The sequence below is a fragment of the Phacochoerus africanus genome, chromosome 1, assembly GCF_016906955.1.
Source record: "Phacochoerus africanus isolate WHEZ1 chromosome 1, ROS_Pafr_v1, whole genome shotgun sequence".
NCBI lineage: Eukaryota > Metazoa > Chordata > Mammalia > Artiodactyla > Suidae > Phacochoerus > Phacochoerus africanus.
In genome coordinates, this window is record NC_062544.1 from 276,826,146 (window position 1) to 276,839,412 (window position 13,267).

The window sequence follows — 13,267 nt, forward strand, 5'->3', positions numbered from 1 at the left end:
TGGGGAGCACTTACGGGAGCTCTAAACCCATCCAGAGGGCTCAAGGCGTTTGTCTTGGAGTTTCTCACAGCTTTCTCTCTGCAGACACTGACCAAATTCCCCAAGTAAGAAATGTCCCCCAAAGATACTCCTGTTTCCCCATGACGCACCAAGACCTAGGATCGAGTCCAGGCACCTTGATCTGCCCTTGGCAGCCTCATACGAACTACATGCCTTCTTGGGCTACTCCCCTAGAAAAGCATGGTCTTTTGGGAATCCATCAGCTTCCCACGCACAGAGTTCTCCCTACAGATGGCCATGGGCCATTGGGAGACTTGGGATCCATGAGAAGACAATGCAGTTGAGGGTTTTTTTTTTTTAATTGATCTATATTTATGTCCTAACTCACTGGATGATATATATTCATGAGTATGCACAATTAATTCATTGCCACAATACAAAGTCTCAAAAGACTTTAGGAGTCACATGGTCTATTAGCATGTTCTAGAAGAAAAAGCTGTCTCAGATCCTCTCATTTTTGTTTTGTTTCTGTTTTCTTTCCTTTCAAGCCCTGGTGGCACCCATTTCTCAAGCATGCTTGGGGTAGGATCTTAGCTCTCTTCAACCGCAGTGGCCGCAGAGCCCTGGTGCCTAACACCCAAGAAGTCGTAAGGGTACAAGTATGGGTAGAACCAAGCCCTCAAGGGTGATGTTGGCTTAAAAACAGGGTGAAAAAGGAAGGAAATGAGTAATTCTGAGAATCAGAGGTGAGAAAAGAGAGTCATGTGCATGTGGCTTAGTCCCTGGGCTGAGGCTCAGGTGATGGAGGTGGGCTTCTGCTTGCCTATCCCAAGGGGCCATAGATGTCAAGGCTGCAATGCCCTGAACTATTAATAGCGACAGCTTGCAGCTGAGTGCAAAGAAGCAGCCTGTCGCTTGCTCCATTTCCTCCACCTGCCTGGGCAAAATGGCAGCTGTGCAAAGAGAGAGGCTAAATATTGTCAAACGATGGATTGGGGTTTCTTGGTCCAGGGAGGAGCTGACTCCCATGTTCTCACACACTGCGAGTCAGAGGGAGAGCTCAGGGGCTATGCCAGGCACAGCCTTGAGAATCTCAGCCTGGTGCCACGAAGAGGAAGTTAGAGCTAAGTACTTGACCTCAGCAATAAACTTGACCCATGAGAGGTCATCTCATGCCAGAGTTGAGACCAGATCCAGTTCCTTGATTCCTACTTTGGCATTTTTCCACTAACCATTCCTGCCCTCCTGACCGCAGGAGAGTAGAAAGATGTAGGGCTGTGGATTTTAAGAAAAGAAGAATCGAACCCACACCAGTACTCTCTGCAGTCTTGAGAAATCTCTACACTGGGTCACCTCTCATCATGACACACAAGAGTATTCCACATTTAGAAACTCTTTCTCTATGAACCTCTTTCACGATCCTGCCCACACACATCATTTTCAGCAGATGACTTTGCCACATACTTCCTGCAAAAAGCAGAAGTTGTCAGAGAGTCTCTTTCCTTGCCTTCAAATCCACCCCCTCTTTCTGCCTTCCTTTCCCCTGTTACAAAGGACACATTTCCTTACTACCTAAGACCAGCCCCTACAGTGTGGCTGAATCCCCCCCCCCCCCATCTCAACACTTTCATTCGCGCCTTTATCTCCTCTCTTCCCCACTTATCAATTTCTCTCTTGCTGTAGAACAATCTCAGTAGACTATGAACCTACCTGGCAATCACCCATGTTAGAAATACCCACCCCTTCAACCAACAAGATACATGCCACCACCTAGAATGGCTACAATTCAAAATGCTGATAGCACCAAATGCTGGTAAGGATGGAGAGAAGGGAGGACCCTCCCTCATTGCTGATGGGAATGAAAAATGGTGTGGCCACTTGGGAAGGCTATTGGGTGATTTCTTACAAAACTAAACATGACACTTAAAATATGATCCAACAATCACACTCTTTGATATCTACCCTTGAGTTGAAAACACATTCACCAAAAAAAAAAAAGAAAACCCTGCATGAGGATGTTTATAGCAGCTTTATTCATAATTGCCAAACCTTGGAAGCAACCAAGACATTTTTCAATGGGTGAATGGATAAACAATTTGTGGTATACCCATACAATGGGATATTCCTCAGCATGAAGAAGAAAGGCACTATCAAGCCACAAAAGACATGGAGAAAGCTTAAATGCATATTGCGAAGCGAAAGAAGCCAATCTGAAAAGGCTATGTACTGTATGGGTCCAACTATATGTCATGCCAAAAAAAGAAAAACTGTGGAGATGATAAGATAAATTAATTCATTCATTCATTAAAAAAATAAAAATAAAAAATCAGTGGTTGCCAGGAAGGGAAGAGAAAAATAAGGAGCAAACAGATGGACCACAGGGCATTTTTAGAAGTTACTCTGGGAGTTCCCGTCGTGGCGCAGTGGTTAACGAATCCGACTAGGAACCATGAGGTTGCGGGTTCGGTCCCTGCCCTTGCTCAGTGGGTTAACGATCCGGCGTTGCCGTGAGCTGTGGTGTAGGTTGCAGATGCGGCTCGGATCCCGCGTTGCTGTGGCTCTGGCGTAGGCCGGTGGCTACAGCTCCGATTCAACCCCTAGCCTGGGAACCTCCATATGCCGAGGGAGTGGCCCAAGAAATAGCAACAACAACAACAACAACAAAAAGACAAAAAGACAAAAAAAAAAAAAAGAAATTACTCTGCATGATGCTGTAAAGGTGAATACATAACATTGGTCAAAACTCATAGAATGTAACCCATACAAGCGAACCCTAGTGTAAACTGGGACTTTGGTTAATAATAATGTAACAACACTGGCTCACCAATGGTAACAAATTTACCACATGATTACAAGATGTTACTAGAGGACTTCCCATCGTGGCTCAGTGGTTAACGAGTCTGACTAAGAACCATGAGGTTGCAGGTTCAATCCCTGGCCTTGCTCAGTGGGTTAAGGATCCGGTGTTGCCCTGAGCTGTGGTGTAGGTTGCAGACGCAGCTTGGATGCTGCGTTACTGTGGCTCCAGCGTAGGCTTGGCAGCCACAGCTCCAATTAGACCTCTACCCTGGGAACCTCCATATGCCACAGGTGCGGCCCTAGCAAAGGCAAAAAGACAGAGAAAAAAAAAAAAAAAAAAACAAGATGTTACTAGAAAACTGAAGGGAGGCATAAAATGAGAACTCTCTGTACTTTCCAATGTAATTTTTCTATAAATCTAAAACTGCCCTTAAAAATTGCCTATTAATTAAAAAATTAAAGATTGTCACTGACCCATGAATAACTGTGGCCCATCCTCCTCCCACCCCTTTCTCTGCCCACTTTCACAATAAAAACTCCTTCAAAGTTGTTTTCCTCTCCCCCCATTTTTGTCCCTAACCCCCTCTCCCTGTATTGGTTTCCTCTTGCTGCTATAAGAAATTAGTACAATTTTAGCAGCTTAAAACAAATTTATGGAGTTTCCATTGTGGCTGAGATGATTAAGAACCTCTGAGTATCCATGAGGATGTGGGTTCAATTCCTGGCCTTGCTCAGTGGGTTAAGGATCCAGCGTTACCTCAAGCTGTGGTAAAGTTCGAAGATGCGGTTCAGATGCCACATTACTGTGGCCATGGCGTAAACCAGGGGCTGCAGCTCTGATTCCACCTCTAGCCTGGGAACTTCCATATGCCACAGAAAACAAACAAACAAAATTACCTTACAGTTTGGGAGATCAGTCCTAAGATGGAGATGCCAGTAGAGTTGTGTGCCTTCTGGAAACTGTAGGGGGCTATCCATGTCCTCGCCTTTTCTAGCCTCTAAAGACCACCTGCACCCATTGGTTCATGGCTCCTACCTGCCATCTTCAAGGTCAACAATGTAGCACCTCCCAATAACTGGCTTCTCCACCCCAGGCGAGGGGGGCCAATCAGAGCTGCAGTTGCTGGCCTACACCACAGCCATAGCAACGCTGGACCTGAGCAGCATCTGTGACCTACACCACAGCTCATGGCAATGCCAGGTCCATAACCCACTGAGCTAGGCCAGGGATCAAACCTGCATCCTCATGGATACTAGTCAGGTTCGTTACTGCTGAGCCACAATGGGAACTCCCGTCCTTACATCTTCTTTCTCTGACTCTGATCCTCCCGCATCCTCCTCCTACAGACCCTGTGGTTACCTTGAGCCCACCCAAATAATCCAGGCTAATCTGCCTATTGAAAGATCTTCATACCTGCAAAGTCCCTTTGACCACATAAGGTAAGATTGTCAGAGATGCTAGGGACCAGGATGTGGACATCTTGGAAGTCATACTTCCTAACTGGGCTCCCTTGAGGCAGCTCTTGTCCAGAGGTTCCTGGCAGCCCTGCTCACGACTTCATCTTACTTAACCCCTCAACACATTGCACAAGAAGTCATCAAGAGACTCTTGGAGTTCTTGTCGTGGCACAGCAGAAGCAAATCCAACTAGTATCCATGAGGACGAGGGTTCCATCCCTGGCCTCGCTCAGTGGGTTAAGGATCCGGTGTTTCTGTGAGCTGTGGTGTAGGTTGCAGACGAGGCTCAGATCTGGTGTTGCCGTGGCTGTGGCTGGCACCTGCAGCTGCAATTCCACGCCTAGTCTAGGAACTGTCATATGCTATGGGTGCGGTCTTAAAAAGAAAAAATAAAAGAAAAGAGAGAGAAAGAATTTTTTCTTGTCTCAGCTTCTGTGATATCCAATCTGTTGATTTTCTCCAATTCACTCTGACCATGCCCCCCCCCTTTTTTTTTTTTGCTTCACTTCCCTTCTGGACACCTAAACCTTGGTGAGACCCAGGGCTGGGTCCTCAGCTGTCTTTCCCACTCGCTCTGTAGTTGATCCCATGCAATTGCTGAAACATTTCAGCTCTATGCTGATGACGGGCAAATTCATAACTCCAGCTAAGGGCTTTCCACACAGACCCAAGATTGTATATCTCACTGCCTCCTTTAATCAAATTTTACTGGAGTTCCCATCATGGTGCAATAAGTTAATGATTTGGCTTGTCACTGTGGTGGCCATGGTTTGATCCCCGGCCTGGCTCAGTGGGTTAAATGATCCCATGTTGCTGCAGCTGTAGCACAGGTCACAGCTGTGGCTTGGATTCGATCCCTGGCCCAGGAGCTTCCATATGCCATGGATGCAGCCATACAAAAATAATAATAAACAAATAAATAAATGTTTTAATATAAATTTTTTTAAAAAATGAAATGAAATTTCACTCTTAAACAATCACACACCTCCAGGAAAGTTAAACTACAGTACAAGGTCCTTTATTTGAGTCCTTTTCTGGTGCTCCACGACCCCTCCATACACAAAACCTTTTGTGTTTATTTTCTACAAACAAGGAAACTCTTCTGCAGAAACGACAACACAATCATCACGATCAGGAAATTAACTTTGGCACATGAATCCCAGCTCATCCTCTGACCCCGTTCAAGGGCATCTCTTGTCATGCCCTCTCTGGTTAAACGCAGTCACTGACTGCATTTAGGTGTCATGTCTCTCGCGTTTCCTGAAGGGTTCCTCAGACTTTGACCGTGACGACTTAACCCTTGTACAGACTGTAGGAGACTACAGGCCAATGATTTTGTAGCCTGTCCCTGTATCTGGTTATGCAGCTTTGGCAAGAGTATCATGGACGTGGTACTGCCGCCTTTCTCTCATTGCTCGCTGTTGAGTGGCGCAGAATTGTATTTTTTTCCCATCATTGATGGTGTCAGATTGCATTCTTTGGTTAAGACAACCTCTGCCAGCATTGCCACTGTAAATCTACTCTGTTCCCTTCTGTAATTAATAGGTTTGAAACAATACTTTGATGCTTTGAAACTGTACAAACATCCTGCTCTTCATCAAACTTGCAATGTATTCAGTATTTTTAAAAGACAGAGTTCCTTCCCATCATGGCTCAGGGGAAATGAATCTGACTAGCATCCGTGAGGACACAGGTTCGATCCCTGGCCTGGCTCAGTGAGTTGAGAATCTGGCCTTGCCGTGAACTGTGATGTAGGTCGCAGACATGGCTTGGATCTGGCGCTGCTATGGCTGTGGCGTAGGCCGGCAGCTAGAGCTCCAATTCAGTCCCTAGCCTGGGAACCTCCATATGCTGCAGGAGCGGTCCTAAAAGACAAAAAAAATAAAACAAAATAAAATAAAAAATGAAAAGCAACCGCAAATGTGGATTCATGATTTCCTTTTTTCTTCAGTGGGTTATATCCTTTTCATTTCCTTTCCTTTCTTTTCTTTTCTTTTCTTTTCTTTTCAAAAGAACTTTGTTCACTTTATCTTTCTCATATAAAATGATGTGGCTGCTGGCCACAACTGGAACCGGGTCCTCTGCTTTGGAGACGCTGGTGTGGGTCTTTACAGGGTGGTCGGTGAATTCTGGATAAGGAGACTTGGCGAACACCATCTCTTTGCAGACATCAGCAGTGAGATAGCTGTAGGTCTTGGAAATGGCATGGAAGGTGATCTTTGTGAAGTTGCCCAGGGTGCCAGTACAGTCGGAGGTGTAGCAGTCCTCAATTCCAGCCATCATCAGTGGCTTCTTGGGCACAGGAAGTGAGACATGCCAGTGTCTCTGGGGTCAGGGATGTGGCACACCAGCACAGAGCCACAGCAGCCAATGACCTTGCAAGGGATGGTGGGGGCTTGCTGATCTCGTTACCCCAGCAGCCTGGCCTCATGGGGGTGGAGAGTTTCGCCAGAATGATGCCCCCCACCCCACCATGGCAGTGGCTACCACCATGTCCATTGTAATCCCCAATGGCAACAAATGCCTTGAGCCTGGTCCCCTGCCAGCATGTCTGCTTTTGCACGGGCATAATCTTCAAAATCTTAGGGATGCCCCCAGGAAAAATCAATAATCTCAGCATCCTTGATGGGCAGAGAGAAGAGAAAGGTCTCTTCCAGGAGCATGATCTTCAAGTCTTTGACCTGGTGGCCCAGCTTGGTAATGGGGAGCCACTCCTTAGCCTTGGCCTTGCCTCTGAGCTCTCTGTGCCCTGGCCCCAGCCCCGACCTGGGACACTGCTGCCAAAGCCTCCACAGAAGGCACCTCCCAGCGCCCCCCCCGCCGCCCCGCCCATTCCAGGGTCCTGGGGTCTCCAGGTCCTTCCGATGCAGCAACGTCATCCACCTTTTGGTGTTTTTATGGAGAAGCTGTAATCCATTTCTAGCCTTATTTATTTTTATACTCAAATTGTCCCTGTTTTGGAGAGTCCTTCTGACATGTCCCTATCATTCTCTGAGCACTTTCTTACTTTCCTGAATAACATGCTCCAGACTTACCTTGCGTTTTCACTGCCCCTACCCTGGAATCAGTCATTTCTCCAAGGAACCCAGTTTCTTTTACTGGGAAGTTACCGTAGAGTCAAAGATCTGGGTACTAAGTGTGCCCATCACTGTGGAGTGTCACCAGGTGCCCAGAGGGCAGAGCTGGGGGGAAATATACACACACATGCATTTATATCTCAGAGGGCAGAATTAGGGGAGAAAATACACTCTCACACACACACACATTTTTATATCTGTATTTATCTCTGTTTCTAAGGATCTATCTATCTATGAAAAATCATGAGTTTATATCAACACCTCCAACAACACAAAGTTGGTTTTAGTTTCTCCCGTTCAATGTTTGCATTATTTATTTATTTATTTATTTATTTATTTATTTATTTATTTATTTTACTGGCTGCCCCTGTGGCATATGGAAGTTGCCAGGCTAGGGGTCCCATCAGAGCTGCAGCTACAGGTTTACACCACAACCACAGCCACAGCAACGCTAGTTCCGAGCCACATCTGCAAGCTACACTGCAGCTTGTAGCAAAACTGGATCCTTAACCCACTGAGCAAGGTCAAGGATCGAACTCGCATCCTCATGGACACTATATCAGGTTCCTAATCCTCTGAGCCACAACAAGAACTCCCTCAATATTTGTAACTTCCTTCTCCAACGGTGAGGGACCCAGCTCCTGTTATCCTTAATAGATTTATATTTTGATTGATCCCCATATATGTAAGCAGGCTCCTGTCTCCCCTCCACCCCTTCTAGCTTGGATGTCCTCCTCAACCCACCTGAGCCCCAAGACCCCATGCCAGACTGTCCCCATGGGAACTGCTTCCTCACCGCCCTCAGACTTGGGGTATCACACTCTCTCTGTCCCCCAACATGGATGCAGCCCTCACTCTCTGACATGTTCTTTTTTTTTTCCCCACTGTACGGCAAGGGGGTCAGGTTATCCTTACATGTATACATTACAATTACATTTTTTCCCCCACCCTTTCTTCTGTTGCAACATGAGTATCTAGACAAAGTTCTCAATGCTATTCAGCAGGATCTCCTTGTAAAACTATTCTAAGTTGTGTCTGATAAGCCCAAGCTCCGGATCCCTCCCACTCCCTCCCCCTCCCCCTCCCATCAGGCAGCCACAAGTCTCTTCTCCAAGTCCATGATTTTCTTTTCTAAGGAGATGTTCATTTGTGCTGGATATTAGATTCCAGTTATAAGTGATATCATATGGTATTTGTCTTTGTCTTTCTGGCTCATTTCACTCAGTATGAGATTCTCTAGCTCCATCCGTGTTGCTGCAAATGGCATTATGTCATTCTTTTTTATGGCTGAGTAGTATTCCATTGTGTATATATACCACATCTTCCGAATCCAATCATCTGTCGATGGACATTTGGGTTGTTTCCATGTCTTGGCTATTGTGAATAGTGCTGCAATGGACATGCGGGTGCACGTGTCTCTGACTTCTTTTTTTAATTTAAAATTGTTTTTAATTGTTATTTCCCCAGTACAATTTTTTTCTACTGTACAGCAAGGTGACCCAGTTACACATACACATAAACATTCCTTCTTCTCACGTTGTCATGCTCCATCATAAGTGACTAGACAGTTCCCAGAGCTACCCAGCAGGATCTCATCGCTAATTCATTCCAAAGGCAATAGTCTGCATCTATTAACCCCAAGCTCCCAATCCATCCCACTCCCTCCCCCTCCCCCCTTGGCAACCACAAGTCTATTCTCCAAGTCCATGATTTTCTTTTCTGTGGAAAGATTCATTTGTGCCTCATATTAGATTCCAGATATAAGTGATATCACATGGTATTTGTCTTTCTCTTTTTGACTTACTTCATTCAGTATGAGAGTCTCTAGTTCCACTCATGTTGCTGCAAATGGCATTATTCTGTTCTTTTTTGTGCCTGAGTAGTATTCCATTGTGTATATATACCACATCTTCCTAATCAAATCATCTGCCAATGGACATTTGGGTTGTTTCTATGTCTTGGCTATTGTGAATAGTGCTGCAATGAACATGCAGGTGCCTGTGTCTTTTTCTAGGAAGGTTTGGTCTGGATATATGCCCAAGAGTGGGATTGCTGGGTCATATGGTACTTCTATGTATAAATTTCTAAGGTACCTCATACTGTACTCCATAGTGGTTGTACCAGCTCACATTCCCACCAACAGTGCAGGAGGGTTCCCTTTTCTCCACACCCCCTCCAGCATTTATTATTTGTGGACTTATTAATGACGGCCATTCTGACTGGTGTGAGATGTTATCTCATGGTAGTTTTGATTTGCATTTCTCTAACAATCAGGGATGTTGAGCATTTTTTCATGTACCTGTTGGCCATCCGTATATCTTCCTTGGGGAAATGTCTGTTCAGATCTTTTGCCCATTTTTCCATTGGGTTGTTGGCTTTTTTGCTGTTGAGTTATGTAAGTTGCTTGTATATTTTAGAGATGAAGCCCTTGTCAGTTGCATCATTTGAAACTATTTTCTCCCATTCTGTAGGTTGTCTTTTCGGTTTCTTTTTTGTTTCCTTTGCTGTGCAAAAGCTTGTCAGTTTGGTTAGGTCCCATTGGTTTATTTTTGCTTTTATTTCTGTTGCTTTGGGAGACTGACCTGAGAAAACATGTGTAAGGGTGATGTCAGAGAATGTTTTGCCTATGTTCTCTTCCAGGAGTTTGATGGTGTTTTGTCTTATATTTAATTCTTTCAGTCATTTTCAGTTTATTTTCGTGCATGGTGTGAGGATGTGCTGTAGTTTCATTGATTTGCATGCAGCGGTCAAGGTTTCCCAGCAATACCTACTGAAAACTGTCTTTTTCCCATTTTATGTTCTTGCCTCCTTTGTCAAAGATTAATTGACCATAGGCGTTTCGGTTTATTTCTGGGTTCTCTATTCTGCTCCATTGGTCTGTCTGTCTGTTTTGGTACCAGTACCACACTGTCTCAATGACTGTGGCTTTGTAATATTGTCTGAAGTCTGGGATAGTTATGCCTCCTGCTTGGTTTTATTTCTCAGGATTGCTCTGGCAATTCTGGGTCTTTTGTGGTTCCATGTACATCTTTGGATTGTTTGTTCTAGTTCTGTGAAACCCTCTGAAGTGTTCTGACACCTCATACCAGGTTACCCCTGGATGACCCCCTTGCCCTGTTCAGATTCTGACACCCATGATGGGCTTCCATGGCTCCCTCATCCCCCAGTGGCATGGCTCCTGTCTTACTTTGTGGCACCTACCAGCTGTATGATTCTTTCTGCCAGAGCATCTGAATGCTACAAACCAGAACTTTGGGGTTCCAGTCTCCACCCACAGACTTTCTCTGTTGGGTTTTTCCATGTCAGTTCACGATACCACCAGCCAGCCCTTTGCTCGAGCCCACAAGTACGATCATCATGATTCCACACCAGACTCTCCTTTCCTTCCTTGATTGATTTCTCTTCCAGGGGCTCTGGGACTTGGGCATTTGCTCTCTAGGAACGTTTGGCTCCAGATTTGCCACTGTTCAGACAAGGAAGTTCTCAGCCGAGGGGGGTCCTCCGAGACCTACCTCTCCAGTAGCTCCCCCAGGCATTCTTCAGCTCACCATCTGCTGCTCTGTCTTCATGACACTCTACAGTTATCTTGTTTGCTTAACTGCCACAGGTTTGTACTACCATCACCCCATCCCATCCACCCCCACTGGAGCATAAGCCCCCCAGCAGAGCAGGAGCTTGGCCTGGGTCATCTACTGTGCTGTTTCTAAAACCGACCACAGTGCTTGATATGTGTGGATGCTCAGCAAATATCTGCATGGGGAAGTTCCCCGTCCAGTGATTGAACCTGCACCACAGCAGGGACCCAAGCGCATCAGTGACAATGCCAGATCCTTAACCTGCTAGGCCACCAGGGAACTCCTGAATATTTCTGAACGAATGAACAAATTGTGTATTTTTTTAAGAGAGTAGACTTTATTTATGAGAAAAAAGAGCATATAGAGTATACAGAGATTTCCCACAGACCCAGTCTCGAGCCCATATATATATACACACACACACACACACACCCACACACACACACACACACACGCACATATATATCTGTACACATATGTATTTGGATAGATAGATAGATAGATAGACAGACAGACAGACAGACAGATAGATATAGTTTTAGTTTTTCATTGCTGGGTTTTGTTTTGTTCAGCCATGGCTTGATGGGGGATCTTAGTTCCCATACCAGAGATTGAATCAGGCCACAGCAGTGAAAGTGCTGAATCCTAACCACTACAACACCAGGGAACTCCCCCCGCCCCCTTATACTTCTTGTCTGATGCTGCACAGGATGTAGCAGATAACAGGAATGGAGATAGATAATCTTTACTGTGCAGTGTCATGTTTTTTTGGCCAAGAGGGAGTCTGTTTTTAATACTAGCTGTACCTGTAGGCTCAGAGGCTTTGCTTTCATCCATTGTCCTCTTTTTTTGTCTTCCGTATTGTCTCTGGGTCTCCCTTGAAGCTCCCTCTGAAATAGAGCTGTCACCCACCGGAGTCCTGCGGATGTGGTAGAAGGTTTCGTGGAGGGGAAACATTCAGTAATCTTAAAATTGAATTCCAGAATCTGTTTTTTTCTTTTTAATGAGCCTGAACCTCTAGGCTGTGACCTTCAGAGCAATTTCTTTTATTTTCCTCCCCTTGGGACAGGAAGTTTAGAGGGAGCTGGGTTGTCTAACTGCCACTGAGCAGGGCCAGATTACACTGGGCTAAAATAATTCCCTTGAAGGCAGGGTTTTTTCAGAACAGAGTGCTCTGGGTATATTTTTTATTTTTTTTTTTTTGTCTCTTTTTAGGGCCACACCCACGGCATATGGAGATTCCCAAGATAGGGGTCGAATCAGAGCTATAGCCGCCAGCCTACTCCACAGCCACAGCAATGTAGGATCCAAGCCGCATCTGCGGCCCACACCATAGCTCATGGCAACACCAGATCCTTAACCCACCAAGTGAGGCCTAGGATTGGACCTGTGTCCTCATGGTTACTCATCAGATTCATTTCTGCTGAGCCATGATGGGAACTCTGACTCTCTGGGTGTATTTAGATGGTTACTTTTCACCTTCCTCTGGCCAAACAGGAAGGAAGAGTTCTCTATCACCAGAAGAAGTTGGTGGGGTGCCTGTGAGAAAAGCAGAAGGACTGGGCCTCTAGGAGTTTTTCACTCTCGAGCTAGTCCCTGCTCAGCCTCCAGCAATTAGTCAAACACAGTTTAGGTTTTCCTGTTTTCTGAGGTTTCTGCTCCCTGTACATTGATCTTCTCCCCAGTTTTGGGGGCTGCACTTTTGCCCCATGAGCTCAATTCGCTAAAGGATCTCAGAAGAATTGATTTTTCCATTGGTTCAGTTTTTCTTATTTTGTGAAAAGTGGAGTGACTGCTTCTGGGCTCTCTACATCTGGAAGTGAACAGCATTTGGTGATTTTTCCTTTTTACTCTTTTCTCTGGTTGTGTAAGTACACTTGGAGAATTTAGGAAGTAAAAAGAAAAAAATAAAAAACTTCTGTAATCACCCAATTTTCAATTAGTCATAGTTAATACTGTTATATCTTTATTATATATCTTTATTTATATCTTTAGGGCCACACATGCAGCATATGGAAGTTCCCAGACTAGGGGTCACATCAGAGCTACCGCTGCCAACCACAGCCACAGCCGTGCCAGATCCAAGTCGAGTCTGCAACCTGCACCACAGCTCATGGCAATGCTTGATCCTTAACCCACTGAGTGGCCAGGGATCAAACCCATACCCTCAAGGATACGAGTCAGGTTCGTTACAACTGAGCCACTATGAGAACTCCCTATATGCATCTGTTTTTATAAAAAAAATGTATGCAGTTTTGTTTTCACTTTCCTCCACTCTCGAAACTATTTCTGCTGCTTCTCTTAAACTGCTGCTGAAAATATTTTCAACATGGAATATCTTTTTTTTTTTTTTTGGTC

At 45.2% G+C, this 13,267-nt stretch overlaps 1 pseudogene; it reads right to left on the reverse strand.

Annotated features, from left to right (window-relative positions):
* Nucleotides 1-2,696: 2,696 nt before the first annotated feature.
* Nucleotides 2,697-7,090, reverse strand: LOC125111456 (40S ribosomal protein S2-like; annotated as a pseudogene).
* Between the last annotated feature and the right edge of the window lie 6,177 nt (nt 7,091-13,267).